The sequence below is a fragment of the Pseudophryne corroboree genome, chromosome 10 (genome assembly GCF_028390025.1).
Source record: "Pseudophryne corroboree isolate aPseCor3 chromosome 10, aPseCor3.hap2, whole genome shotgun sequence".
NCBI classification, from domain to species: Eukaryota; Metazoa; Chordata; class Amphibia; order Anura; family Myobatrachidae; genus Pseudophryne; species Pseudophryne corroboree.
The window spans coordinates 172,345,779-172,373,599 of record NC_086453.1 but is presented as its reverse complement, the minus strand read 5'-3'; the positions used below and the strand labels follow the sequence as shown (position 1 = coordinate 172,373,599).

The window sequence follows — 27,821 nt, the reverse complement described above, 5'->3', positions numbered from 1 at the left end:
TCCATGCAATTGGTTCTCAGGTTTAGGAGAGTGGGCTCAAAATGTCATCATGAGTGTAGGGAAGTTTCTCCTTTGTATCCTGGGAGGCGTCATAATTATTGGTTTGATATTTAGGTGTGTTCGAATTCTGATGCGGCGCAAGCACGGCACAAAATTGATGAGTCTAAGGAGCAAGGGTACTGTTACAGCAGCAGATTTAGTTTACGACACATTCATAGACTGTAATATGATAAGGATTGCAAATGAATTTCATGGCCTGTTTCGTTCACCCGTTTTTCTTTTGTCTCCCCCTCTGCCCAGATACATCCATCCGGAAAAAGACATCAGCCCTACCCAAAATGTTATGTGAATGTATTTTATTTATATGTCTTATCTTCATCTCTGAAACCTTCAGTTAATGGCACACATAGTCGACAGGTGATATCCACATATACTAGCACTCACATATGTTTCCCCCTCCATGTATCATCAACTAAATGTGCACCCCATTTGTTGGAACAAGAAGCCGAAAAGAGCTCGGTAGTGTTTGTTGGCCCACTTACAGACCCTTAATACGGGATAAGAAGGATTTAATGTATACTTCGCAATACCTCAAAGCTTATTTAGAACATATACGGCACGATGATACATGCCCCTCAGACATGGATTCATACATACATGCTTTTTACTATCCCACTAAGTCATACATTTCCCACCTACAACTCTCCCCGATCATCTGTAGATATTGTATTGATATTTTTGTTTAGTGATTAGATAGTGGCAGTTATTGGTGACTGCCAAAGGGTGGACTGTCAAAGTCGAAAAATATTGCAGTACACACATCACGTACAAACTACGCACAGATGGCCTCCGTGCGCGTATTTGTTCTGCTGTGCGTGCACATATTCGCAATTTGCATATGGTCGCTCCCGCGGTCCTGCGCATTAGCGCGTGGTATGGGTATTTACGGTAGAGTTTGTGAATGCATGGAAGGCTATCAAAACACATTACATATTTAATCCAAATAGTGCACAATGTACACATAGAATCCCTGCACCACATCAGAAAGTAACAGCAGTTTAAATGGTATCAGAACAAAGGGATTCACCTTTACAGGATAGGAGGGGACAGAACAAGGTTATAAGGTGGTGTTTAGTATCCAGCTGAAGGGTATTTTAAGGGTAACATTCCGGTGTTGGTTTGAGAAAGATCGCATGTTCCTGCAGATAGTTATGTGCAGGAGCAGAATATAGATATAAACTGTATTTACTGTACATTATGTATGCGGCGGGAATCCAGAGGAGACCACCCACAAGAGCAGTTGGGAAAGACATCGCCTACCTATTCAAACCGACCTATGACCTCTCCTGTACTGTAAATGTGAATCCCTGTGTCCAATGGACAAAGAGATTACAGTATCCATTGTGTTAAGGTTTGGATGAATTGTATAAAGAGAGCCTGCAGCAGGCCTGGTCAGACACAAGACTCACAACGTTATCTATCAGATGACGGAGGACCAGACTGGGTAGCATGGCGAATCCACTCACGTATGTAACATTGACTGTAGCCATTTACTATATATATTGTATTATATTGATTGTATTGTAACCCCCTTTCAGCAATAATACGCTGTGGTGTCGGAACCCAGTGGTTTAGCCACAGACTGGTGTCGTGTCTTTCCTTCCCTGATAAGGTTTTAAGTGTAATAGCATCACACTGCATTGCTGCATAAGGTTTAAAGTGTAATAGCATCACACTGCATTGCTGCATAAGGTTTAAAGTGTATTAGTAACGCATCACATTGCTGTGTAAGGTTTAAAGTGTGTTCATTGGGTGTGTACGTGCTGTGTGTACTTTGTACCGTCAGCGCGGCGTTTGTACGCTAAGTCCGTACACAGCACGGGACTTTGTACGCTAATAGCGTACAAAGTACTCTACATATGTATTAAGTACAGCGGCCGCAGCGGCTCCATGGTAAAGTGTATTTAAGGTATAGCTTTCATTCCTGCATATAAAACGGCATTGTCAATTGGGGGCTCTCACGGGATATCACGTTCCTAATGATGCACTGTACATTACAAACGTGGCTGTAATTGACCTGCTCCAATGGACGCATTGAGAAGCTGATGAAAATGACATCCACGTTAATGTATTGTTGTGGTATCAGTAAGCTGCTGATATGAAATTCAAGGGACAATGCGTTTCTCATAATATTTAAGATGCTAAAATGTATTTTTATTGTTGCAAAACAAGGTTCAAATAAGTCATATTGTGTTTGATTCAGATTGGATTGTTTATCTGTTAAGTAGGTTTAAAAGTACATTTAAAAGTTGCTGCATAGCCTTGATATAGTTTTTATTTTTAACTCAGGCCTAAAATATCTTCTGGTGCTTGTATGATGTGTGATTTGTTTGTGACAAAGGAAACCGCATGGTTAGTCCTCCATTTTGGACTAACCACATGGCCTGTCCAACATTTTGTGTAACCCTCATGGATGTGGTAGGGGGAGGAGCAGCGGCCATTTTGGGAAGGTCATTTTTCTAAATGGCTGATTTTCCGTCTGCTCAGAATAATCAGCTTTCCTTGGTCACATGAAACACGATTTATGAGTTACCAATGCATTTATTTAACCCATTGTTAGGGTCTCCTGCTCTGTGCTGCCACGTCGTCATGGCAACCGGGAGACAAGTGCTAGCGGAGTAACCTGAGCGTAGCTGATACTTCGGTTCGGGTCTTTTGCTGTGCAGTGGTTACAGGCTCTGTGCACGGCAGGGGATCCGGTGCTGGTTTTTGTGCTCACAGTCTGTGAGGTCTGAGTGGGGCGTGGACAGCACCTGCTATATAAACCCTCTTCTCAGGTTAGGCAGATGCTGCTGAATCTTTGTTGGTTAGTCAGTTCCTAAAAGCTAGCTAGTACTGTGTAAACTTTGTATTTGTTTGCTGCTTACTGCAAATAGGCCTTGGGATTTGGTATTACACTCTGCCAATCCAGACCTAGCAGTAAGACTGGAGTTAGTCGTTTAACTTGCTGGGGTTCTTTTGCTACTCTGTGAACCTAGCAAGTTTGCGGCTGTATTCTCAGACTTGCCTGCCAAAATCCTTTCTCACTGTACAAGGTGTTCAGGTGTCAGTTTAGTGGCAGTAAGCTGAACCAGTGCACTGCAAGTGAGGACTAGGATTGTGGAGACTCTCCTTGTGTCTATTATTCCATCTCTGACCAAGGAGTTTACTGCCACACCCGTTGGTAACCCTTTAGGGTTTTGCTGTTGCCCTTAGCAACAGCATTTCGGGTTCTCTACATATTAAATCACTACATCTCGCTTCTTTCCATCTGAGCATTCCTAATACTAGGGAGACACCCAGTTTCTTAGCCTTTGGGCTTCTCTGTTCACTTTGTGTTTATTTTGTTACCCTATCACCTTCTGTGTATGTAATGTCATATTCCCCAGTCTGTCTGTGAGTTCATTTGTTTTGCATCCCTCACCGTTCAGACACCAGTACATTCCTGCTGGCACTGGTGTGCATAACACCCATGCCATAGTCAATTACAAATAGTTTCAATGGGGCCTAGTGAAAGTTAATAGTGAGATGAATACTTGATGAAAGAATTACACACAGATATAAACAAAGTTTTTTTTCTTTTACCTCTAGGATTTAGTTAACTCTGCTTGCTATAAGATAGCCATTGAAATGCAAATTAACCTGTGTAATTGCTTTTTCCTAGCAGTGAAAAACCACCTTTACAGGCAGCCAAAAGCACATAGCATTGATATGCAAATTAGAAGCACTGAATGGGTAAATGAGTCCCATAGGAGACCAGTGAATGGTACATATATATAATATTATAATTATGTGTGTGTTTATATCAATGTATGTTCTGCAAGATGGCTATCCAATCTGAATCATATCATTTAAATTATTGATCATTGCTAGATTCATTTAGACATGTGTGAAACCAGAGATATTTGTTGCTATATAGTTAAAACTAAAATAAATGTTTAAGGAAGTAAATGTAAAAGACACAAAACGCAGGTCTGGCACAGTCGTAATAGGGTTTATACAGAAAGAATGCGTGTTGTGTTAAGTGAGCAATTATAGTTGGTATTGCTCACATTTATAGAAGTTGTGGGATTTGTTTAATTGCGGACGTACGGTTTTGTACACGTGTCTCGGACACAGTACGGAACTGCACACGCGGCGTATGCGACACGCATGGTAGCATGTTTACGCAAATTGCGTAAGAAGTATGGTCGCTAAGTACAAATTACACAATAGTTCGTTTAGTTTAAAGGCGGGACAGTAACCACGCTACAATAGCACCAACTACCCGGTTTCTAAAGATATTTTATATAAAAAAAACTAAATTTAGTATAAATATTTTTTTTTAATTGCCTCTGGGGGTAAAGCTGCCAACTTGAATGAATCCAAATTTTCTGTACAGAAAAATAAAGTGTATTTGAGTGAGCGAATGCAGGAGTGAGTGGATACTGAACCCAAGAACTGAAGTGGTCTGAAGTGGTAACACTGGGTTAGTAGAGGCCCGGTGGCGTAGGGTTCGCTACCCAGCGTTATTAGGAACTGAAGTGGTCTGAAGTGGTATCCCATACAACTGAAGTGGTCTAAAGTGGTCTAGGCTAAAGTGGTCTACAGCAATTGTAGGGCATATAGATAACTAGTATCTATAGGCTGTGCTATTGCATCGCATGTCCGTGTGTTCTGCACAGCACAACGTGATACCATTGTGTCATATGCGCTGTGGAAGAGCATACGCAGACGTGATTGAATAGACAAAGAGACGTTTTTCTTTCACAACGTCGGGAAATCTCCCTGGTGGGCTTCACTGGAAAGGGTGAAGGATAGTTATCTAATTTCTTTGTTTTTCACCCTACAAACAATTCCAGTTGAAAGATACCGAAAAGGAATTTTTCGCTGCCTCTCTCAGGAAAATATTCCAAACAGAATTTCCACCAAAATAAATTACGGTGTAAGGTCTGATAGGAGCCCTAAATTGGGTACATTGCGATCCGCTACCAACAGTGTATCGTTGTACTGGCCAGCGTGGGCGAGAGTGAGTGGAAGGCGCTTGGGTATACTTCCACCGTCTACTTATATTGAGTATTTTGGTGTTTGTGGGAATTTTTTTAAGTTATTGAAAAAGACCCACAAATATGGGAGCCAGTTGCTCAAGTAAGAGACGTTTAGACAGGGTTCAGGCAGAATTGTGGCCAAAAGGCTCAGCAAGGTTTACCATGTGTGAAAAATATGGTTCACACACAGAAGTTTTATGCAATGAGTGGGTATGTATGACTAACAATGATAGGGTACCATTCCCTAAGGTGAGCAGCTTTGAACCAGAGGTATTACAGAACTTAAGGTTAAGGATATGTCTGATAAGATCCAAGAAAACAAAGGATTAGACATACAGATTGTTTACTTTTATGGCAACAGGAGGGGGATATACAAAGAGAATTAGCTTGAGCAGCAGGTTCCAAACCTAGCGGGAAAGCAATGGCGACCGCACCACCACCACTACCGTATATTGCGGGGGAGAAGATGGCTACAGTCAATGGTATATCCATAAAATATAGTAGTATGTAAAAAAAATGTATTAACTCTAATTTTTTTTTTGCAAGATGTATCCTGTTTTTGAAATCTTTTCAAGGTTATAGGTCACAAGAGGATGATGGACTTGCTGGCAGATCAGTTCCTGTCTTTATTTACAGAGAGAGAGAGAGAGAGAGAGAGAGAGAGAGAGAGAGACATAAGATGCATTGGAGGGAATGGTAATTGTATCGCTGGCCTGTAACTGTAATTGTATGTAACTGTATGTTTTAACTGCTTACTGTAAGAGTTGTAACTATAGGTATACTGTACTTTGTTATATATATATTGAATCTATATCTCTTTTTTAATAACAAATATATCCAGCCAGTGGCGTAAGTTCGTCCCAGTCGCCCGGAGGCATGATAAATGTTGGTGCCCCCCTACATATATACATACATACCATACGTAACTATCCGACACTAAGGGTGAACAGTAGTAGCATGCTCAGGTACCTTTCCCAACAGTAATATAGATACACATACAAATTGGACGCACTCCAAGTCAGTCATTACAATAAAACAGGCACCAGCATACCATTATAGTACACCTACAGTGCTCCCTCACCCGCCAGCGGGTCTCGATGGAGATGCTTTGGCGCAGCGGTGTATCAATATATTTTAAAAAACACACACACACACACGCCTTTTTTCACTTACACATGCCTCTTCACTCACACACGCCTCTCACACACACCCCTCCATATATTTGTAAGGTAGCGTGTACCCAGACCATGTGTGCGCTCTGTACATAGGCCGCCATTCCGAGTTGATCGCTAGCTGCCGTCGTTTGCAGCACAGCGATCAGGCTAAAAATCTGCATTTCTGCGCATGCGTATGGGTCGCAGTGCGCACACGCGATGTGCTTTCACAAAAAACTATGCAGTTTTACACAAGGTTGAGTGACTCTTTCCAGTTGCTCTGCTGATCGGTAAATGATTGACATGAATGGGGTGTTTCTGGGTGGTAACTGACCGTTTTCCGGGCATGTGCTAAAAAATGCAGGCGTGTCAGATGAAAACGCAGGCGTGCCTGGGGAAACGGGGGAGTGGCTGGCTGAATGCAGGAAGTGTATGTGACGTCAAAATAGGAACTGAATAGTCTGAAATGATTGCAAGGTAGGAGTAGGTTTGCAGCTACTCAGAAACTGCATGAAAATATATTGGTGCAGTTCTGCTAATCTTTCGGTCGCACTTCTGCTAAGCTAAGATACACTCCCAGAGGGCGGCGGCCTAGCGTGTGCACAGCTGCTAAAAGCAGCTAGCGAGTGAACAACTCGGAATGAGGGCCATAGTCCTGTAGAAATGCTCAAATGCCTCCTTTAATCCTTGCCTCTCACTTACACACGTCTCTCACTTACACACATGCCTCACACACACATACACATGCCTTTTACTTGAACACACAACTTTCCTTAAACACACACACACACACACACACACACACACACACACACACACACCTCACTTAAAAACATGCACACACAAAACACAATGCTTCTAACATTTATTAAAGCACCCCCAACTACACCTCAACCCCCGCACCCCACCCACATCTACAAATGTATAACAATTAGAAATAATTGTCACATGAATGTATCTGCACTGGTCGTACAGCTGAACTTGAGGCTTAATTCAGACCCTGTCACATGCACGTACGCCGATAAGCGCATGTGCAAGGTCCTAAACTGCGTTCTCTTCAGAACGCAGTTTAAGACATGGAGGAGGACGGGAGGAGGACGGGAACAGGGCATCAACGTACACGCAGCAGGCCAAAACACGGTGGGTAGCTGTCTGCCTTTGCAGGCTGCATAGGCAGAGGGCTACTCAAGCCATGCAAAAGCACCACCGCTGTGCGATGCTTTCGCATGTCTGCATGTGGGGAAGGAGGGAGCAGGACCCGGCATGCGGGGTGGACTTGCCCTGTGCTGGGCGTCCCTCCGCATGTCAGAGAAAATGATCGTAGATGTGCGTTTTTTTGCACATCTATGATCAGGTCTGAATTACCCCTATGATTACATATTGGACCAATGTAATGAACAACTATATTGGTCATCAATAACAAAATTAAAAAAAAACTAATTGCAGCCAATAATTACTAGTAAAAATGGATGATGTCAATGTAATAGGTATTAATTGCCCATGAAGGCAATGTATGCAATAGTGATCCTTTTTACCATGCGCCCCCCTCCCCTCCCCTCCCCCTCCCCTCCCCTCCTCTCTGTGTCCTCTTACCTCTCTGGATGGGACCTTTCCCCGCTTCACTTGCAAACAGTGTTCAGCAAGGCACAGTACACCTTCCACCTGCCCCCATACTATCCAATCAGATCGTCCTCCATGGTCAGACGATCCTTATCTCCCAGCACACTGTCTGAAGCAGATGAAGGGGGAAGTAAAAGTAACCCCTGCAGTGCCAGGTCCAGCAGCCTATGTTTACCTACTGTGTGTGTGCATGCAGGGGGTCTGATGTGTTATACATAAATCAGGTGCACTGACACAATCCTTAGGACTGACGACTCCCACCACATGGTATCAGTTCCTGTGCTCCCACCCTGGGCCCTGCCTATAACAATGGCAGTAAACAGTTAACATCAGGAGCTGCAGGAGGGGGAGATGAATAGGCAGTGGGCTGCACACAACACTGATCGACTGTGGCCGTGCAGATCAGATGTCAGCTAGTGTGGAGATGTCCCGAGACAGTTAATTACCTGACGCCTCTGAGGTATGGCTTCACTTCTGACCACCCTGGCAGCTCTGTCCGGCCACAACGGCATGTCACATGTTTCCACTAACACGAGCCCTGCAGCTGCAGACACTGACTGCTCCCGTCTAACGGCACCCGGAAGTGGCAGCTAGCTGGAGCCTGGAGCAGATAATAGCTTCTGTGTTGTGTTCCAGCTGCTGGAACGCAAACCCGGAAGCAAGAGTCAGCCGGCCGCGGATGTTTGCATGGGACTCACATGGTGTCCACTCTGGGCCAACCGCCCCTAGCCCCTCCGTCTGCAAGAATGAGTTTGAAAAAAAAAAAAAAAGTAGCAGCGGCGATGATCAGGCAGTGGGAGACGGTGGAGAAGCGCCCCCTTGAGGTCAGGAGCCCGGCGGCAGCCGACTCCACTGCCTCCCACAGTTCCGCCCCTGTATCCAGCCAAATCGCAGCTCTCCTCCAAGCAGTCACCTCGCTGCAGGAAACTCAGGTGGGGCCTGTCCAACCAGGTAGAGCAGTAACAATATTCCCCAAGGAAAGAACTGGTGAGGTTACAGCTACCGGTAAGTGTGAGACAGTTCATTGCACAGAGACAACAACACCTCACAGTAAACAGATTAGGAACGGAATGGTAGGATTACACCCTGTCTTGGAAAGAGTAACCCCCAATGGGGGAACCGATAGTCAGGGAATAATCCTCACCAGGAATAATGCAATGTATTACCCGTGGCCCAGAGATGAGCTGCGATCAATCATTTCAGAATTCCCCGACCCTCGGAAGCATTTAGCCAGATGTCAGAAATTTTTCAGAGATCTGGGTAATGCGTATGAACCGACAAACAAACACTGGTGGATATTTTTGAAAGCGTGCCTACCTCCTAATATTGACACCCAAAAATGTATCACTGATTGTAGACTAGAGTCGGATAGTCTTATGACTGACAAAACACAATCAGGAGAACTTAGAGCAAATTAACATGCAACTAGAGTTGTATTTCCCCACAACTGTTAAGTGGAGAATAATTTTCTCCATAAAACAGAGGGAAAATGAAATGACATCTGAATACTTTAATCAGGACCTGCAAATAATAGATAGATACATGGGGGTATCAGATACAGGGAACAATGCGAATTACAGGGAGGTAGCTGTTTCTGTATTAATGGACGGACTCAATCAGACAGTAAGGGACAGGGTACAAACATTTTTTGCCTGATTGGAGAGGGGCCACAGTAGCTTGTCGTAGAGAGTGCGCGATTGAACACCATAAGAATATTGCTAGGCGTAGAGAACTGCAGGAGGAGAGGCTGGGGATTGAAAGTATACAGGCTCTTACACCAGAGTCTCATCAGCCTAAACCCCAAAAACCCTGGTGGTAAGAAAAGACCGAGAAATTGTTACATTTGTAAAAAAAGGACATTCTTACGTTCACCGACAGGCTTACAGTTCAGACACCACAGGCTTACTCGGTCTTTCAGAGTTCTGCCCAAATCCAGTATATCTCTCCAGCATAGGGACACCAGTATCAGTGTGCCTGGTCATGCACATAGGGTGGAGAATGGGAATACGGGTGAAGGGAGACTGTATATAGACAACGATATGCATGATGGCGTGATAGCCTGATGGTGAACGCAAATCTGAAAATTTTTCTTTTTATTATTTCCTTTCTCTTTTCACTTTCCACAGATGGTTTACTTCACACAACTGATAATACACAACAGTTAAACACATTGAAATGCAAGATTTATGTTCCCTACAGAAAGGCCGCTGACCCGGAGAGAACTCGTGACAAAGAGCAGAGTGTAGAGAAACTTGTATCACTGGAGTGTCTGTTTCGGGAAGGTTGAGAGGCAGGACTGTTGAAGGGCATCCGAGCACAGATCTAGAACGGTTGTAGTATCATTCTTTTTTTTTCACCTCCCCCTGCATTTTCCTGTCTTTTCCCCTTCTTATTTTCCTCCTTTCCCTAAACGAAATGGATCGATCACAAGAGACTGCGTTTAGGGTTCTATTAGTAATTCTGGTTTTGATCAAGGACAGTTTGTTTTGGTCAGGGTCCCAGAGAGGTCGAGCAGGGATTAGGAATGGGTTCTGATGGCAAGTATGAATTTGTAGGATCTCAGGATCAGCGCATCACTTTAGTAAAGGTTGGCATCAGTAAGCGCTCTGGTAGTCAGGGAGCTCGGAGGCACTGTGAGGGGTTATTGTCTGATGAATATTGTATTTGTAGGAATTGTGAGAATATAGTTGAGGATGGGTGCATCCAGAGATGTCAGTCCAACCTTAATATCGACATGGACCGTCATCCTTTGAGTGATTACCACTCACTAGTGGGTAAGGTCTTAAACCAGACAGAATGCTGGGTGTGCTCACAGGTACCTCAAGGTCAGAGCAAGTCAGGATTAGTACCGTACCCTTTAGCCAGAGCCGGCCCTAGCCACTATGATGCCCTAGGAAAGATTGTGGCTGGTGCCCCCTAGCACCACCGCTGGTTCCGCCTCTGACCTTGCACCTCTTTCCCAGCACCATCACCCCTCACCCATAGCAGTCCTTATTTTGGTGTTTGTACCCCCTATATTTTAAATAGGAACAGTTCGCACATTTGGCGCACAGCCCAAAAAGGGGTGTGTTTTTGCTGGCAAGGGTCATGGCCACACAATAGTAACCCCAATTCCAATTACACCACACAGTACTGCAACTTTATTCACATTTTATCATGCGATAGTGTCCATAATTCATATTATATCCCACAGTAGTATCACTTTACCTTATAAACGTTACTCCTCACAGTAGAGCCCCTTATTCATATTACATCACACTGAATTGCTCCTTATTCACATTACACCACACCCTATTACTCTTTATTCACATTAGACGACACAGTAGTGCCCTTTCTATATGCAATGCCACATAGTAGAGCACCTTATACACATAATGCCACACATCAGTAATGCATTTATACACATAATTCCACACAGTAATGCCCCTTACACATTTGAGACACATTATTAATGTCCTTATAAACATAATGTGCCTTACACATTATGACAACCTTTATTAATGCCCTTTTACACATAATGTCCCTTACACATATGCCGCACATTATTAATGCCCTTATACACATAATGACACACACAGTGCCCCTATACACATAATGACACACATACAGTAGTACCGAGTTACACATATGCCGCACATTATTAATGCCCTTATACATATAATGACATACACAGTGCCCCTTTACACAAATGTTGCACATTATTAATGCATTTTTACATGACACACATAATGCTCCTTACACATATTCCGAACACTACTGCACAACCAACCCACTCACATGCACACAGCACTCACACTGTGACCTCTGCCTCTGCTTGGATACAGATGTGTCCTCATAAATCTTGCCTCAATGCTAATGTTGGGCACCTTTTTTTTATGAAAATGCATCTTATTTGCATTGGTATGTGGCTAGGATGCACAAGCAGCTTCTGCTGATTAAAATGATATGTAGCATGTCTATATACTGTGTGAGACTGTGGCTGTATCTGCATATGAAATGCTACAAACAGAATATAGGCATGCCGCATATCATTTTAATCAGCAGAAGCTGCTGATGCCCCTAGGCATATCAAATGCCCTAGGCAATTGCCTAGTTTGCCTATGCCTATGGCCGGCTCTGCCTTTAGCAGTAGATGAGGTACTCGAATTACGGGGTGGGAGACCGGTGGACAAGAAATTCAATATTTCTAAGCCCCCTAGTTTGAAGCTCCACCAGTATCATGTAGACAGGTCCTTATTGTGTTTTAATATTTCCAATTACCGAAAACCGGGAAATTTGGAAGTGACGTGGAATAACCAGACAATTACCTTTTCACACAGAGCTGATAGGATACCCATAGACTCTGAACTTGTACGCCAAATAGCCAACAGTGGGAGGTATTTTCGGTATAGGTATACTCGTGGAAGCAAGACCATGTGGGTTGGAAAAGTATCGCCAGGGTATTGTGCCCATATCATCCAGCCCGATACTTGTACTGAGCAGATGGGAGAACTAGGGATTGGTTTCTTCACTTGGAAAGTATTTAATATGGTGATGTCATATTTTGTCCCCTATGATCTCCCAGGTGACGCCTATTTCATATGTGGGAGGAAGGCGTACAAGTGGCTTGCCCCGAGCTCAGAGGGATTGTGTTATATTGGGAGAGTACTGCCAGAGGTCATGACCATAACCCATGATAAGATGAAAGATATTCACCGCAGTGCTCAGGCTCCTTATACTCATACTCACTATGAACACATCATCAAGAGACACCTCATAGATAGGACAGAGCACGCAGCCTCTGATTTAATCCACGAATCCACCGGGATTCAATTCTTTTTCGCATTAGACATCACCCGTACTGCCAGAGGAATTATAAATTATAGGTATATCCATGCGCTAGCGAACTTGATAGATAATATCACTGAGATGTATGATGACACCTTCAGGTATACGGGAAGGGAGTTACAAGCAGGAACTGATTCCACGCAATTGGTTCTCAGGTTTAGGAGAGTGGGCTCAAAATGTCATCATGAGTGTAGGGAAGTTTCTCCTTTGTATCCTGGGAGGCGTCATAATTATTGGTTTGATATTTAGGTGTGTTCGAATTCTGATGCGGCGCAAGCACGGCACAAAATTGATGAGTCTAAGGAGCAAGGGTACTGTTACAGCAGCAGATTTAGTTTCCGACCCATCCATAGACTGTGAGGATTGCAAATTAATTTCATGGCCTGTTTCGTTCACCCGTTTTTCTTTTGTCTCCCCTTCTGCCCAGATACATCCATCCGGAAAAAGACATCAGCCCTACCCAAAATGTTATGTGAATGTATTTTATTTATATGTCTTATCTTCATCTCTGCAACCTTCAGTTAATGGCACACATAGTCGACAGGTGATATCCACATATACTAGCACTCACATATGTTTCCCCCTCCATGTATCATCAACTAAATGTGCACCCCATTTGTCGGAACAAGATGCCGAAAAGAGCTCGGTAGTGTTTGTTGGCCCACTTACAGACCCTTAATACGGGATAAGAAGGATTTAATGTATACTTCGCAATACCTCAAAGCTTATTTAGAACATATACGGCACGATGATACATGCCCCTTAGACATGGATTCATACATACATGCTTTTTACTATCCCACTAAGTCATACATTTCCCACCTACAACTCTCCCCGATCATCTGTAGATATTGTATTGATATTTTTGTTTAGTGATTAGATAGTGGCAGTTATTGGTGACTGCCAAAGGGTGGACCGTCAAAGTCGAAAAATATTGCAGTACACACATCACGTACAAACTACGAACAGATGGCCTCCGTGCGCGTACTTGCTCTGCTGTGCGTGCACATATTCGCAATTTGCGTATGGTCGCTCCCGCGGTCCTACGCATTAGCGCGTGGTATGGGTATTTACGGTAGAGCTTGTGAACGCATGGAAGGCTATCAAAACACATTACATATTTAATCCAAATAGTGCACAATGTACACATAGAATCCCTGCACCACATTAGAAAGTAACAGCAGTTTAAATGGTATCAGAACAAAGGGATTCACCTTTACAGGATAGGAGGGGACAGAACAAGGTTATAAGGTGGTGTTTGGTATCCAGCTGAAGGGTATTTTAAGGGTAACATTCCGGTGTTGGTTTGAGAAAGATCGCATGTTCCTGCGAATAGTTATGTGCAGGAGCAGAATATAGATATAAACTGTATTTACTGTACATTATGTATGCGGCGGGAATCCAGAGGAGACCACCTACAAGAGCAGTTGGGAAAGACATAGCCTACCTATTCAAACCGACCTATGACCTCTTCTGTACTGTAAATGTGCATCCCTGTGTCCAATGGACAAAGAGATTACAGTATCCATTGTGTTAAGTTTTGGATGAATTGTATAAAGAGAGCCTGCAGCAGGCCTGGTCAGACACAAGACTCACAACGTTATCTATCAGATGACGGAGGACCAGACTGGGTAGCACGGCGAATCCACTTATGTATGTAACATTGACTGTAGCCATTTACTCTGTTATTTATATATATATATATATATATATTGTATTGTATTATATTGATTGTATTGTAATCCCCTTTCAGCAATAATACGCTGTGGTGTCGGAACCCAGTGGTTTAGCCACAGACTGGTGTCGTGTCTTTCCTTCCCTGATAAGGTTTAAAGTGTAATAGCATCACACTGCATTGCTGCATAAGGTTTAAAGTGTAATAGCATCACACTGCATTGCTGCATAAGGTTTAAAGTGTAATAGCATCACACTGCATTGCTGCATAAGGTTTAAAGTGTATTCGTAACGCATCACATTGCTGTATAAGGTTTAAAGTGTGTTCATTGGGTGTGTACGCGCTGTGTGTACTTTGTACCGCCAGCGCGGCGTTTGTACGCTAAGTCCGTACACAGCACGGGACTTTGTACGCTAATAGCGTACAAAGTACATAGAGTGTGTGTTAAGTACAGCTGCTGCAGCGGCTCCATGGTAAAGTGTATTTAAGGTATAGCTTTCATTCCTGCATATAAAACGGCATTGTCAATTGGGGGCTCTCACGGGATATCACGTTCTTAATGATGCACTGTACATTACAAACGTGGCTGTAATTGACCTGCTCCAATGGACGCATTGAGAAGCTGATGAAAATGACATCCACGTTAATGTATTGTTGTGGTATCAGTAAGCCGCTGATATGAAATTCAAGGGACAATGCGTTTCTCATAATATTTAAGATGCTAAAATGTATTTTTATAGTTGCATAACAAAGTTCAAATAAGTCATATTCTGTTTGATTCAGATTGGATTGTTTATCTGTTAAGTAGGTTTAAAAGTACATTTAAAAGTTGCTGCATAGCCTTGATATAGTTTTTATTTTTAACTCAGGCCTAAAATATCTTCTGGTGCTTGTATGATGTGTGATTTCTTTGTGACAAAGGAAGCCGCATGGTTAGTCCTCCATTTTGGACTAACCACATGGCCTGTCCACCATTTTGTGTAACCCTCAAGGATGTGGAAGGGGGAGGAGCAGCGGCCATTTTGAGAAGGTCATTTTTCTAAATGGCTGATTTTCAGTCTGCTCAGAATAATCAAAATAATCAGCTTTCCTTGGTCACATGAAACACGATTTATGAGTTACCAATGCATTTATTTAACCCATGCCATAGTCAATTACAAATTGTTTCAATGGGGCCTAGTGAAAGTTAATAGTGAGATGAATACTTGATGAAAGAATTAGACACAGATATAAACAAAGTTTTTTTTTCTTTTACCTCTAGGATTTAGTTAACTCTGCTTGCTATAAGATAGCCATTGAAATGCAAATTAACCTGTGTAACTGCTTTTTCCTAGCAGTGAAAAACCACCTTTACAGGCAGCCAAAAGCACATAGCATTGATATGCAAATTAGAAACACTGAATGGGTAAATGAGTCCCATAGGAGACCAGTGAATGGTACATATATATAATATTATAATTATGTGTGTGTTTATATCAATGTATGTTCTGCAAGATGGCTATCCAATCTGAATCATATCATTTAAATTATTGATCATTGCTAGATTCATTTAGACCTGTGTGAAACCGGAGATATTTGTTGCTATATAGTTAAAACTAAAATAAATGTTTAAGGAAGTAAATGTAAAAGACACAAAAAACGCAGGTCTGGCCCAGTCGTAATAGGGTTTATACAGAAAGAATGTGTGTTGTGTTAAGTGAGCAATTATAGTTGGTATTGCTCACATTTATAGAAGTTGTGGGATTTGTTTAATTGCGGACGTACGGTTTTGTACACGTGTCTCGGACACAGTACGGAACTGCACACGCGGCGTAAGCGACACGCACGGTAGTGTGTTTACGCAAATTGCGTAAGAAGTACGGTCGCTAAGTACAAATTACACAATAGTTCGTTTAGTTTAAAGGCGGGACAGTAACCACGCTACAATAGCACTAACTACCCGGTTTCTAAAAAAATTTAATATAAAAAAAACAAAATTTAGTATAAATAAAATTTTTTTAATTGCCTCTGGGGGTAAAGCTGCCAACTTGAATGAATCCAAATTTTCTGTACAGAAAAATAAAGTGTATTTGAGTGAGCGAATGTAGGAGTGAGTGGATACTGAACCCAAGAACTAAAGTGGTCTGAAGTGGTCTGAAGTGGTAACACTGGGTTAGTAGAGGCCTGGGGGCGTAGGGTTCGCTACACAGCGTTATTAGGAACTGAAGTGGTCTGAAGTGGTATCCCATACAACTGAAGTGGTCTAAAGTGGTCTAGGCTAAAGTGGTCTACAGCAATTGTAGGGCATATAGATAACTAGTATCTATAGGCTGTGCTATTGCATCGCATGTCCGTGTGTTCTGCACAGCACAACGTGATACCATTGTGTCATATGCGCTGTGGAAGAGCATACGCAGACGTGATTGAATAGACAAAAAGGGGGTTTTCTTTCACAACGTCGGGAAAGCTCCCTGGTGGGCTTCACTGGAAAGGGTGAAGGATAGTTATCTAATTTCTCTGTTTTTCACCCTACAAACAATTCCAGTTGAAAGATACCGAAAAGGAATTTTTCGCTGCCTCTCTCAGGAAAATATTCCAAACAGAATTTCCACCAAAAGAAATTACGGTGTAAGGTCTGATAGGAGCCCTAAGTTGGGTACATTGCGATCCGCTACCAACAGTGTATCGTTGTACTGGCCAGCGTGGGCGAGAGTGAGTGGAAGGCGCTCGGGTATACTTCCACCGTCTACTTATATTGAGTATTTTGGTGTTTGTGGGAATTTTTTTAAGTTATTGGAAAAGACCCACAAATATGGGAGCCAGTTGCTCAAGTAAGAGACAGGGTTCAGGCAGAATTGTGGCCAAAAGGCTCAGCAAGGTTTATCATGTGTGAAAAATATGGTTCACACACAGAAGTTTTATGCAATGAGTGGGTATGTATGACTAACAATGATAGGGTACCATTCCCTAAGGTGAGCAGCTTTGAACCAGAGGTATTACAGAATTTAAGGTTAAGGATATGTCTGATAAGATCCAAGAAAACAAAGGATTAGACATACAGATTGTTTACTTTTATGGCAACAGGAGGGGGATATACAAAGAGAATTAGCTTGAGCAGCAGGTTCCAAACCTAGCGGGAAAGCAATGGCGACCGCACCACCACCACTACCGTATATTGCAGGGGAGAAGATGGCTACAGTCAATGGTATATCCATAAAATATAGTAGTATGTAAAAACAATGTATTAACTCTAATTATTTTTTTTTGCAAGATGTATCCTGTTTTTGAAATCTTTTCAAGGTTATAGGTCACAAGAGGATGATGGACTTGCTGGCAGATCAGTTCCTGTCTTTATTTACAGAGAGAGAGAGAGAGACATAAGATGCATTGGAGGGAATGGTAATTGTATCGCTGGCCTGTAACTGTAATTGTATGTAACTGTATGTTTTAACTGCTTACTGTAAGAGTTGTAACTATAGGTATACTGTACTTTGTAATATATATATTGAATCTATATCTCTTTTTTAATAACAAATATATCCAGCCACATCGCAGCTCTCCTCCAAGCAGTAACCTCGCTGCAGGAAACTCAGGTGGGGCCTGTCCAACCAGGTAGAGCAGTAACAATATTCCCCAATGAAAGAACTGGTGAGGTCACAGCTTCCGGTAAGTGTGAGACAGTTCATTGCACAGAGACAACAACACCTCACAGTAAACAGATTAGGAACGGAATGGTAGGATTACACCCTGTCTTGGAAAGAGTAACCCCCAATGGGGGAACCGATAGTCAGGGAATAATCCTCACCAGGAATAATGCAATGTATTACCCGTGGCCCAGAGATGAGCTGCGATCAATCATTTCAGAATTCCCCGACCCTCGGAAGCATTTAGCCAGATGTCAGAAATTTTTCAGAGATCTGGGTAATGCGTATGAACCGACAAACAAACACTGGTGGATATTTTTGAAAGCGTGCCTACCTCCTAATATTGACACCCAAAAATGTATCACTGATTGTAGACTAGAGTCGGATAGTCTTATGACTGACAAAACATAATCAGGAGAACTTAGAGCAAATTAACATGCAACTAGAGTTGTATTTCCCCACAACTGTTAAGTGGAGAATAATTTTCTCCATAAAACAGAGGGAAAATGAAATGACATCTGAATACTTCCATCAGGACCTGCAAATAATAGATAGATACATGGGGGTATCAGATACAGGGAACGATGCGAATTACAGGGAGGTAGCTGTTTCTGTATTAATGGACGGACTCAATCAGACAGTAAGGGACAAGGTACAAACATTTTTTGCCTGATTGGAGAGGGGCCACAGTAGCTTGTCGTAGAGAGTGCGCGATTGAACACCATAAGAATATTGCTAGGCGTAGAGAACTGCAGGAGGAGAGGCTGGGGATTGAAAGTATACAGGCTCTTACACCAGAGTCTCATCAGCCTAAACCCCAAAAACCCTGGTGGTAAGAAAAGACCGAGAAATTGTTACATTTGTAAAAAAGGACATTTTGCTAGAGATTGCAAGAGTAGTAGAGCACATAGCCAATATAGACCCCTAGACAGTGAAAACAAGCCACATTACTAAACACATAGACGTGATCAAGGGACATATAGTAAGGAGTCACGAGCCATATAGAAAACACAGATTCGGTTAATGGGAAGAATGGAATAAATGCAACTTTACCCTTTTGACAGAACTTACTGGGGTTAGGAGGTCTCTAAACTTCTGCTTCTTTCTCTAGCAGAAGTGACCTCTAATTAATTTAACAGAAGTTTTGTTAGAGATGGTATACATATAGCGTGCTCCCGCCTAGGAAGTACGAATTATGTTGGATACCCACGAAAACTAAGGTTGCATTTCGCTGTTCTAGATACATGTCCATCACAGGTAGAGGAAATTATCTCAAAGATACCGGGTTCCCTATGAATTTAGAATGGACAGGTCACTGGATTGATGGCTGGGATAGTCCCAGTAGAGATATAACACATACAGATTTTTTTTGGGGGGAGCAGACCGAGTAGAGAATCATTCCCCTTAGTGCCCAATCCAGATGTCAAACTTTGTAAAATCTTCTTTGCCTCTACCAACTTATCTGTTACTAAACTCTATGTGATTTGTCTTCAAAGCTTCCTCTTCATCTCTTACGTTCACCGACAGGGTTACAGTTCAGACGCCACAGGCCTACTCGGTCTTTCAGAGTTCTGCCCAAATCCAGTATATCTCACCAGCATAGGGACACCAGTATCAGTGTGCCTGGTCATGCACATAGGGTGGAGAATGGGAATACGGGTGAAGGGAGACTGTATATAGACACCGATATGCATGATGGCGTGACAGCCTGATGGTGAACGCAAATCTGAAAAATTTTCTTTTTATTATTTCCTTTCTCTTTTCACTTTCCACAGATGGTTTACTTCACACAACTGATAATACACAACAGTTAAACACATTGAAATACAAGATTTATGTTCCCTACAGAAAGGCCGCTGACCCGGAGAGAACTCGTGACAAAGAGCAGAGTGCAGAGAACCTCGTATCACTGGAGTGTCTGTTCCGGGAAGGTTGAGAGGCAGGACTGTTGAAGGTCATCCGAGCACAGATCTAGAATGGTTGTAGTATCATTCTTTTTTTTTCACCTCCCCCTGCATTTTCCTGTCTTTTCCCCTTCTTATTTTCCTCCTTTCCCTAAACGAAATGGATCGATCACAAGAGACTGCGTTTAGGGTTCTATTAGTAATTCTGGTTTTGATCAAGGACAGTTTGTTTTGGTGAGGGTCCCAGAGAGGTCGAGCAGGGATTTGGAATGGGTTCTGATGGCAAGTATGAATTTGTAGGATCTCAGGATCAGCGCATCACTTTAGTAAAGGCTGGCATCAGTAAGCGCTCTGGTAGTCAGGGAGCTCGGAGGCACTGTGAGGGGTTATTGTCTGATGAATATTGTATTTGTAGGAATTGTGAGAATATAGTTGAGGATGGGTGCATCCAGAGATGTCAGTCCAACCTTAATATCGACATGAACCGTCATCCGTTGAGTGATTACCACTCACTAGTGGGTAAGGTCTTAAACCTGACAGAATGCTGGGTGTGCTCACAGGTACCTCAAGGTCAGACCAAGTCAGGATTAGTACCGTACCCTTTAGCAATAGATGAGGTACTCGAATTACAGGGTGGGAGACCGGTGGACAAGAAATTCAATATTTCTAAGCCCCCTAGTTTGAAGCTCCACCAGTATCATGTAGACAGGTCCTTATTGTGTTTTAATATTTCCAATTACCGAAAACCGGGAAATTTGGAAGTGACGTGGAATAACCAATTACCTTTTCACACAGAGCTGATAGGATACCCATAGACTCTGAACTTGTACACCAAATAGACAACAGTGGGAGGTATTTTCGGTATACGTATACTCGTGGAAGCAAGACCATGTGGGTTGGAAAAGTATCACCAGGGTATTGTGCCCATATCATCCAGCCCGATACTTGTACTGAGCAGATGGGAGAACTAGGGATTGGTTTCTTCACTTGGAAAGTTTGTAATATGGTGATGTCATATTTTGTCCCCTATGATCTCCCAGATGACGCCTATTTCATATGTGGGAGGAAGGCGTACAAGTGGCTTGCCCCGAGCTCAGAGGGATTGTGTTATATTGGGAGAGTACTGCCAGAGGTCATGACCATAACCCATGATAAGATGAAAGACGTTCACCGCAGTGCTCAGGCTCCTTATACTCATACTCACTATGAACACATCATCAAGAGACACCTCATAGATAGGACAGAGCACGCAGCTTCTGATTTAATCCACGAATCCACCGGGATTCAATTCCTTTTCGCATTAGACATCACCCGTACTGCCAGAGGAATTATAAATTATAGGTATATCCATGCGCTAGCGAACTTGATAGATAATATCACTGAGATGTATGATGACACCTTCAGGTATACGGGAAGGGAGTTACAAGCTTACAAGCAGGAACTGATTCCACGCAATTGGTTCTCAGGTTTAGGAGAGTGGGCTCAAAATGTCATCATGAGTGTAGGGAAGTTTCTCCTTTGTATCCTGGGAGGCGTCATAATTATTGGTTTGATATTTAGGTGTGTTCGAATTCTGATGCGGCGCAAGCACGGCACAAAATTGATGAGTCTAAGGAGCAAGGGTACTGTTACAGCAGCAGATTTAGTTTACGACCCATCCATAGACTGTAATATGATAAGGATTGCAAATGAATTTCATGGCCTGTTTCGTTCACCCGTTTTTCTTTTGTCTCCCTTTCTGCCCAGATACATCCATCCGGAAAAAGACATCAGCCCTACCCAAAATGTTATGTGAATGTATTTTATTTATATGTCTTATCTTCATCTCTGAAACCTTCAGTTAATGGCACACATAGTCGACAGGTGATATCCACATATACTAGCACTCACATATGTTTCCCCCTCCATGTATCATCAACTAAATGTGCACCCCATTTGTTGGAACAAGAAGCCGAAAAGAGCTCGGTAGTGTTTGTTGGCCCACTTACAGACCCTTAATACGGGATAAGGATTTAATGTATACTTCGCAATACCTCAAAGCTTATTTAGAACATATACGGCACGATGATACATGCCCCTCAGACATGGATTCATACATACATGCTTTTTACTATCCCACTAAGTCATACATTTCCCACCTACAACTCTCCCCGATCATCTGTAGATATTGTATTGATATTTTTGTTTAGTGATTAGATAGTGGCAGTTATTGGTGACTGCCAAAGGGTGGACTGTCAAAGTCGAAAAATATTGCAGTACACACATCACGTACAAACTACGCACAGATGGCCTCCGTGCACGTACTTGCTCTGCTGTGCGTGCACATATTCGCAATTTGCGTATGGTCGCTCCCGCGGTCCTGCGCATTAGCGCGTGGTATGGGTATTTACGGTAGAGTTTGTGAACGCATGGAAGGCTATCAAAACACATTACATATTTAATCCAAATAGTGCACAATGTACACATAGAATCCCTGCACCACATCAGAAAGTAACAGCAGTTTAAATGGTATCAGAACAAAGGGATTCACCTTTACAGGATAGGAGGGGACAGAACAAGGTTATAAGGTGGTGTTTAGTATCCAGCTGAAGGGTATTTTAAGGGTAACATTCCGGTGTTGGTTTGAGAAAGATCGCATGTTCCTGCAGATAGTTATGTGCAGGAGCAGAATATAGATATAAACTGTATTTACTGTACATTATGTATGCGGCGGGAATCCAGAGGAGACCACCCACAAGAGCAGTTGGGAAAGACATCGCCTACCTATTCAAACCGACCTATGACCTCTCCTGTACTGTAAATGTGAATCCCTGTGTCCAATGGACAAAGAGATTACAGTATCCATTGTGTTAAGGTTTGGATGAATTGTATAAAGAGAGCCTGCAGCAGGCCTGGTCAGACACAAGACTCACAACGTTATCTATCAGATGACGGAGGACCAGACTGGGTAGCATGGCGAATCCACTCACGTATGTAACATTGACTGTAGCCATTTACTATATATATATTGTATTGTATTATATTGATTGTATTGTAACCCCCTTTCAGCAATAATACGCTGTGGTGTCGGAACCCAGTGGTTTAGCCACAGACTGGTGTCGTGTCTTTCCTTCCCTGATAAGGTTTTAAGTGTAATAGCATCACACTGCATTGCTGCATAAGGTTTAAAGTGTAATAGCATCACACTGCATTGCTGCATAAGGTTTAAAGTGTATTAGTAACGCATCACATTGCTGTGTAAGGTTTAAAGTGTGTTCATTGGGTGTGTACGCGCTGTGTGTACTTTGTACCGTCAGCGCGGCGTTTGTACGCTAAGTCCGTACACAGCACGGGACTTTGTACGCTAATAGCGTACAAAGTACGTAGAGTGTGTATTAAGTACAGCGGCCGCAGCGGCTCCATGGTAAAGTGTATTTAAGGTATAGCTTTCATTCCTGCATATAAAACGGCATTGTCAATTGGGGGCTCTCACGGGATATCACGTTCCTAATGATGCACTGTACATTACAAACGTGGCTGTAATTGACCTGCTCCAATGGACGCATTGAGAAGCTGATGAAAATGACATCCACGTTAATGTATTGTTGTGGTATCAGTAAGCCGCTGATATGAAATTCAAGGGACAATGCGTTTCTCATAATATTTAAGATGCTAAAATGTATTTTTATTGTTGCAAAACAAGGTTCAAATAAGTCATATTGTGTTTGATTCAGATTGGATTGTTTATCTGTTAAGTAGGTTTAAAAGTACATTTAAAAGTTGCTGCATAGCCTTGATATAGTTTTTATTTTTAACTCAGGCCTAAAATATCTTCTGGTGCTTGTATGATGTGTGATTTGTTTGTGACAAAGGAAACCGCATGGTTAGTCCTCCATTTTGGACTAACCACATGGCCTGTCCACCATTTTGTGTAACCCTCATGGATGTGGTAGGGGGAGGAGCAGCGGCCATTTTGGGAAGGTCATTTTTCTAAATGGCTGATTTTCAGTCTGCTCAGAATAATCAGCTTTCCTTGGTCACATGAAACACGATTTATGAGTTACCAATGCATTTATTTAACCCATTGTTAGGGTCTCCTGCTCTGTGCTGCCACGTCATCATGGCAACCGGGAGACAAGTGCTAGCGGAGTAACCTGAGCGTAGCTGATACTTCGGTTCGGGTCTTTTGCTGTGCAGTGGTTACAGGCTCTGTGCACGGCAGGGGATCCGGTGCTGGTTTTTGTGCTCACAGTCTGTGAGGTCTGAGTGGGGCGTGGACAGCACCTGCTATATAAACCCTCTTCTCAGGTTAGGCAGATGCTGCTGAATCTTTGTTGGTTAGTCAGTTCCTAAAAGCTAGCTAGTACTGTGTAAACTTTGTATTTGTTTGCTGCTTACTGCAAATAGGCCTTGGGATTTGGTATTACACTCTGCCAATCCAGACCTAGCAGTAAGACTGGAGTCAGTCGTTTAACCTGCTGGGGTTCTTTTGCTACTCTGTGAACCTAGCAAGTTTGCGGCTGTATTCTCAGACTTGCCTGCCAAAATCCTTTCTCACTGTGCAAGGTGTTCAGGTATCAGTTTAGTGGCAGTAAGCTGAACCAGTGCACTGCAAGTGAGGACTAGGATTGTGGAGACTCTCCTTGTGTCTATTATTCCATCTCTGACCAAGGAGTTTACTGCCACACCCGTTGGTAACCCTTTAGGGTTTTGCTGTTGCCCTTAGCAACAGCATTTCGGGTTCTCTACATATTAAATCACTACATCTCGCTTCTTTCCATCTGAGCATTCCTAATACTAGGGAGACACCCAGTTTCTTAGCCTTTGGGCTTCTCTGTTCACTTTGTGTTTATTTTGTTACCCTATCACCTTCTGTGTATGTAATGTCATATTCCCCAGTCTGTCTGTGAGTTCATTTGTTTTGCATCCCTCACCGTTCAGACACCAGTACATTCCTGCTGGCACTGGTGTGCATAACACCCATGCCATAGTCAATTACAAATAGTTTCAATGGGGCCTAGTGAAAGTTAATAGTGAGATGAATACTTGATGAAAGAATTACACACAGATATAAACAAAGTTTTTTTTCTTTTACCTCTAGGATTTAGTTAACTCTGCTTGCTATAAGATAGCCATTGAAATGCAAATTAACCTGTGTAATTGCTTTTTCCTAGCAGTGAAAAACCACCTTTACAGGCAGCCAAAAGCACATAGCATTGATATGCAAATTAGAAGCACTGAATGGGTAAATGAGTCCCATAGGAGACCAGTGAATGGTACATATATATAATATTATAATTATGTGTGTTTATATCAATGTATGTTCTGCAAGATGGCTATCCAATCTGAATCATATCATTTAAATTATTGATCATTGCTAGATTCATTTAGACATGTGTGAAACCAGAGATATTTGTTGCTATATAGTTAAAACTAAAATAAATGTTTAAGGAAGTAAATGTAAAAGACACAAAACGCAGGTCTGGCCCAGTCGTAATAGGGTTTATACAGAAAGAATGCGTGTTGTGTTAAGTGAGCAATTATAGTTGGTATTTCTCACATTTATAGAAGTTGTGGGATTTGTTTAATTGCGGACGTACGGTTTTGTACACGTGTCTCGGACACAGTACGGAACTGCACACGCGGCGTAAGCGACACGCATGGTAGCATGTTTACGCAAATTGCGTAAGAAGTATGGTCGCTAAGTACAAATTACACAATAGTTCGTTTAGTTTAAAGGCGGGACAGTAACCACGCTACAATAGCACCAACTACCCGGTTTCTAAAGATATTTTATATAAAAAAAACAAAATTTAGTATAAATATTTTTTTTTTAATTGCCTCTGGGGGTAAAGCTGACAACTTGAATGAATCCAAATTTTCTGTACAGAAAAATAAAGTGTATTTGAGTGAGCGAATGCAGGAGTGAGTGGATACTGAACCCAAGAACTGAAGTGGTCTGAAGTGGTAACACTGGGTTAGTAGAGGCCCGGTGGCGTAGGGTTCGCTACCCAGCGTTATTAGGAACTGAAGTGGTCTGAAGTGGTGTCCCATACAACTGAAGTGGTCTAAAGTGGTCTGGACTGGTCTAGGCTAAAGTGGTCTACAGCAATTGTAGGGCATATAGATAAGTAGTATCTATAGGCTGTGCTATTGCATCGCATGTCCGTGTGTTCTGCACAGTACAACGTGATACCATTGTGTCATATGCGCTGTGGAAGAGCATACGCAGACGTGATTGAATAGACAAAGAACGTTTTTCTTTCACAACGTCGGGAAATCTCCCTGGTGGGCTTCACTGGAAAGGGTGAAGGATAGTTATCTAATTTCTTTGTTTTTCACCCCTACAAACAATTCCAGTTGAAAGATACCGAAAAGGAATTTTTCGCTGCCTCTCTCAGGAAAATATTCCAAACAGAATTTCCACCAAAAGAAATTACGGTGTAAGGTCTGATAGGAGCCCTAAATTGGGTACATTGCGATCCGCTACCAACAGTGTATCGTTGTACTGGCCAGCGTGGGCGAGAGTGAGTGGAAGGCGCTCGGGTATACTTCCACCGTCTACTTATATTGAGTATTTTGGTGTTTGTGGGAATTTTTTTAAGTTATTGGAAAAGACCTACAAATATGGGAGCCAGTTGCTCAAGTAAGAGACGTTTAGACAGGGTTCAGGCTGAATTGTGGCCAAAAGGCTCAGCAAGGTTTACCATGTGTGAAAAATATGGTTCACACACAGAAGTTTTATGCAATGAGTGGGTATGTATGACTAACAATGATAGGGTACCATTCCCTAAGGTGAGCAGCTTTGAACCAGAGGTATTACAGAATTTAAGGTTAAGGATATGTCTGATAAGATCCAAGAAAACAAAGGATTAGACATACAGATTGTTTACTTTTATGGCAACAGGAGGGGGATATACAAAGAGAATTAGCTTGAGCAGCAGGTTCCAAACCTAGCGGGAAAGCAATGGCGACCGCACCACCACCACTACCGTATATTGCGGGGGAGAAGATGGCTACAGTCAATGGTATATCCATAAAATATAGTAGTATGTAAAAAAAATGTATTAACTCTAATTTTTTTTTTGCAAGATGTATCCTGTTTTTGAAATCTTTCCAAGGTTATAGGTCACAAGAGGATGATGGACTTGCTGGCAGATCAGTTCCTGTCTTTATTTACAGAGAGAGAGAGAGAGAGAGAGACATAAGATGCATTGGAGGGAATGGTAATTGTATCGCTGGCCTGTAACTGTAATTGTATGTAACTGTATGTTTTAACTGCTTACTGTAAGAGTTGTAACTATAGGTATACTGTACTTTGTTATATATATATTGAATCTATATCTCTTTTTAATAACAAATATATCCAGCCAAATCGCAGCTCTCCTCCAAGCAGTCACCTCGCTGCAGGAAACTCAGGTGGAGCCTGTCCAACCAGGTAGAGCAGTAACAATATTCCCCAATGAAAGAACTGGTGAGGTTACAGCTACCGGTAAGTGTGAGACAGTTCATTGCACAGAGACAACAACACCTCACAGTAAACAGATTAGGAACGGAATGGTAGGATTACACCCTGTCTTGGAAATAGTAACCCCCAATGGGGGAACCGATAGTCAGGGAATAATCCTCACCAGGAATAATGCAATGTATTACCCGTGGCCCAGAGATGAGCTGCGATCAATCATTTCAGAATTCCCCGACCCTCGGAAGCATTTAGCCAGATGTCAGAAATTTTTCAGAGATCTGGGTAATGCGTATGAACCGACAAACAAACACTGGCGGATATTTTTGAAAGCGTGCCTACCTCCTAATATTGACACCCAAAAATGTATCACTGATTGTAGACTAGAGTCGGATAGTCTTATGACTGACAAAACACAATCAGGAGAACTTAGAGCAAATTAACATGCAACTAGAGTTGTATTTCCCCACAACTGTTAAGTGGAGAATAATTTTCTCCATAAAACAGAGGG

The 27,821-nt window shown here is 42.4% G+C and overlaps 1 long non-coding RNA gene across 2 annotated transcripts in view; it reads right to left on the bottom strand.

The window, feature by feature from the left end:
- The window catches only part of LOC134965129 (uncharacterized), a 44,391-nt gene extending 35,824 nt beyond the window's left edge, over positions 1–8,567 (bottom strand). For both annotated transcript variants that reach the window (XR_010188335.1, XR_010188336.1), the window contains exon 1: positions 8,287–8,567. This is a non-coding gene — a long non-coding RNA (uncharacterized LOC134965129). The remainder of the gene's footprint in view (positions 1–8,286) is intronic.
- Between the last annotated feature and the right edge of the window lie 19,254 nt (positions 8,568–27,821).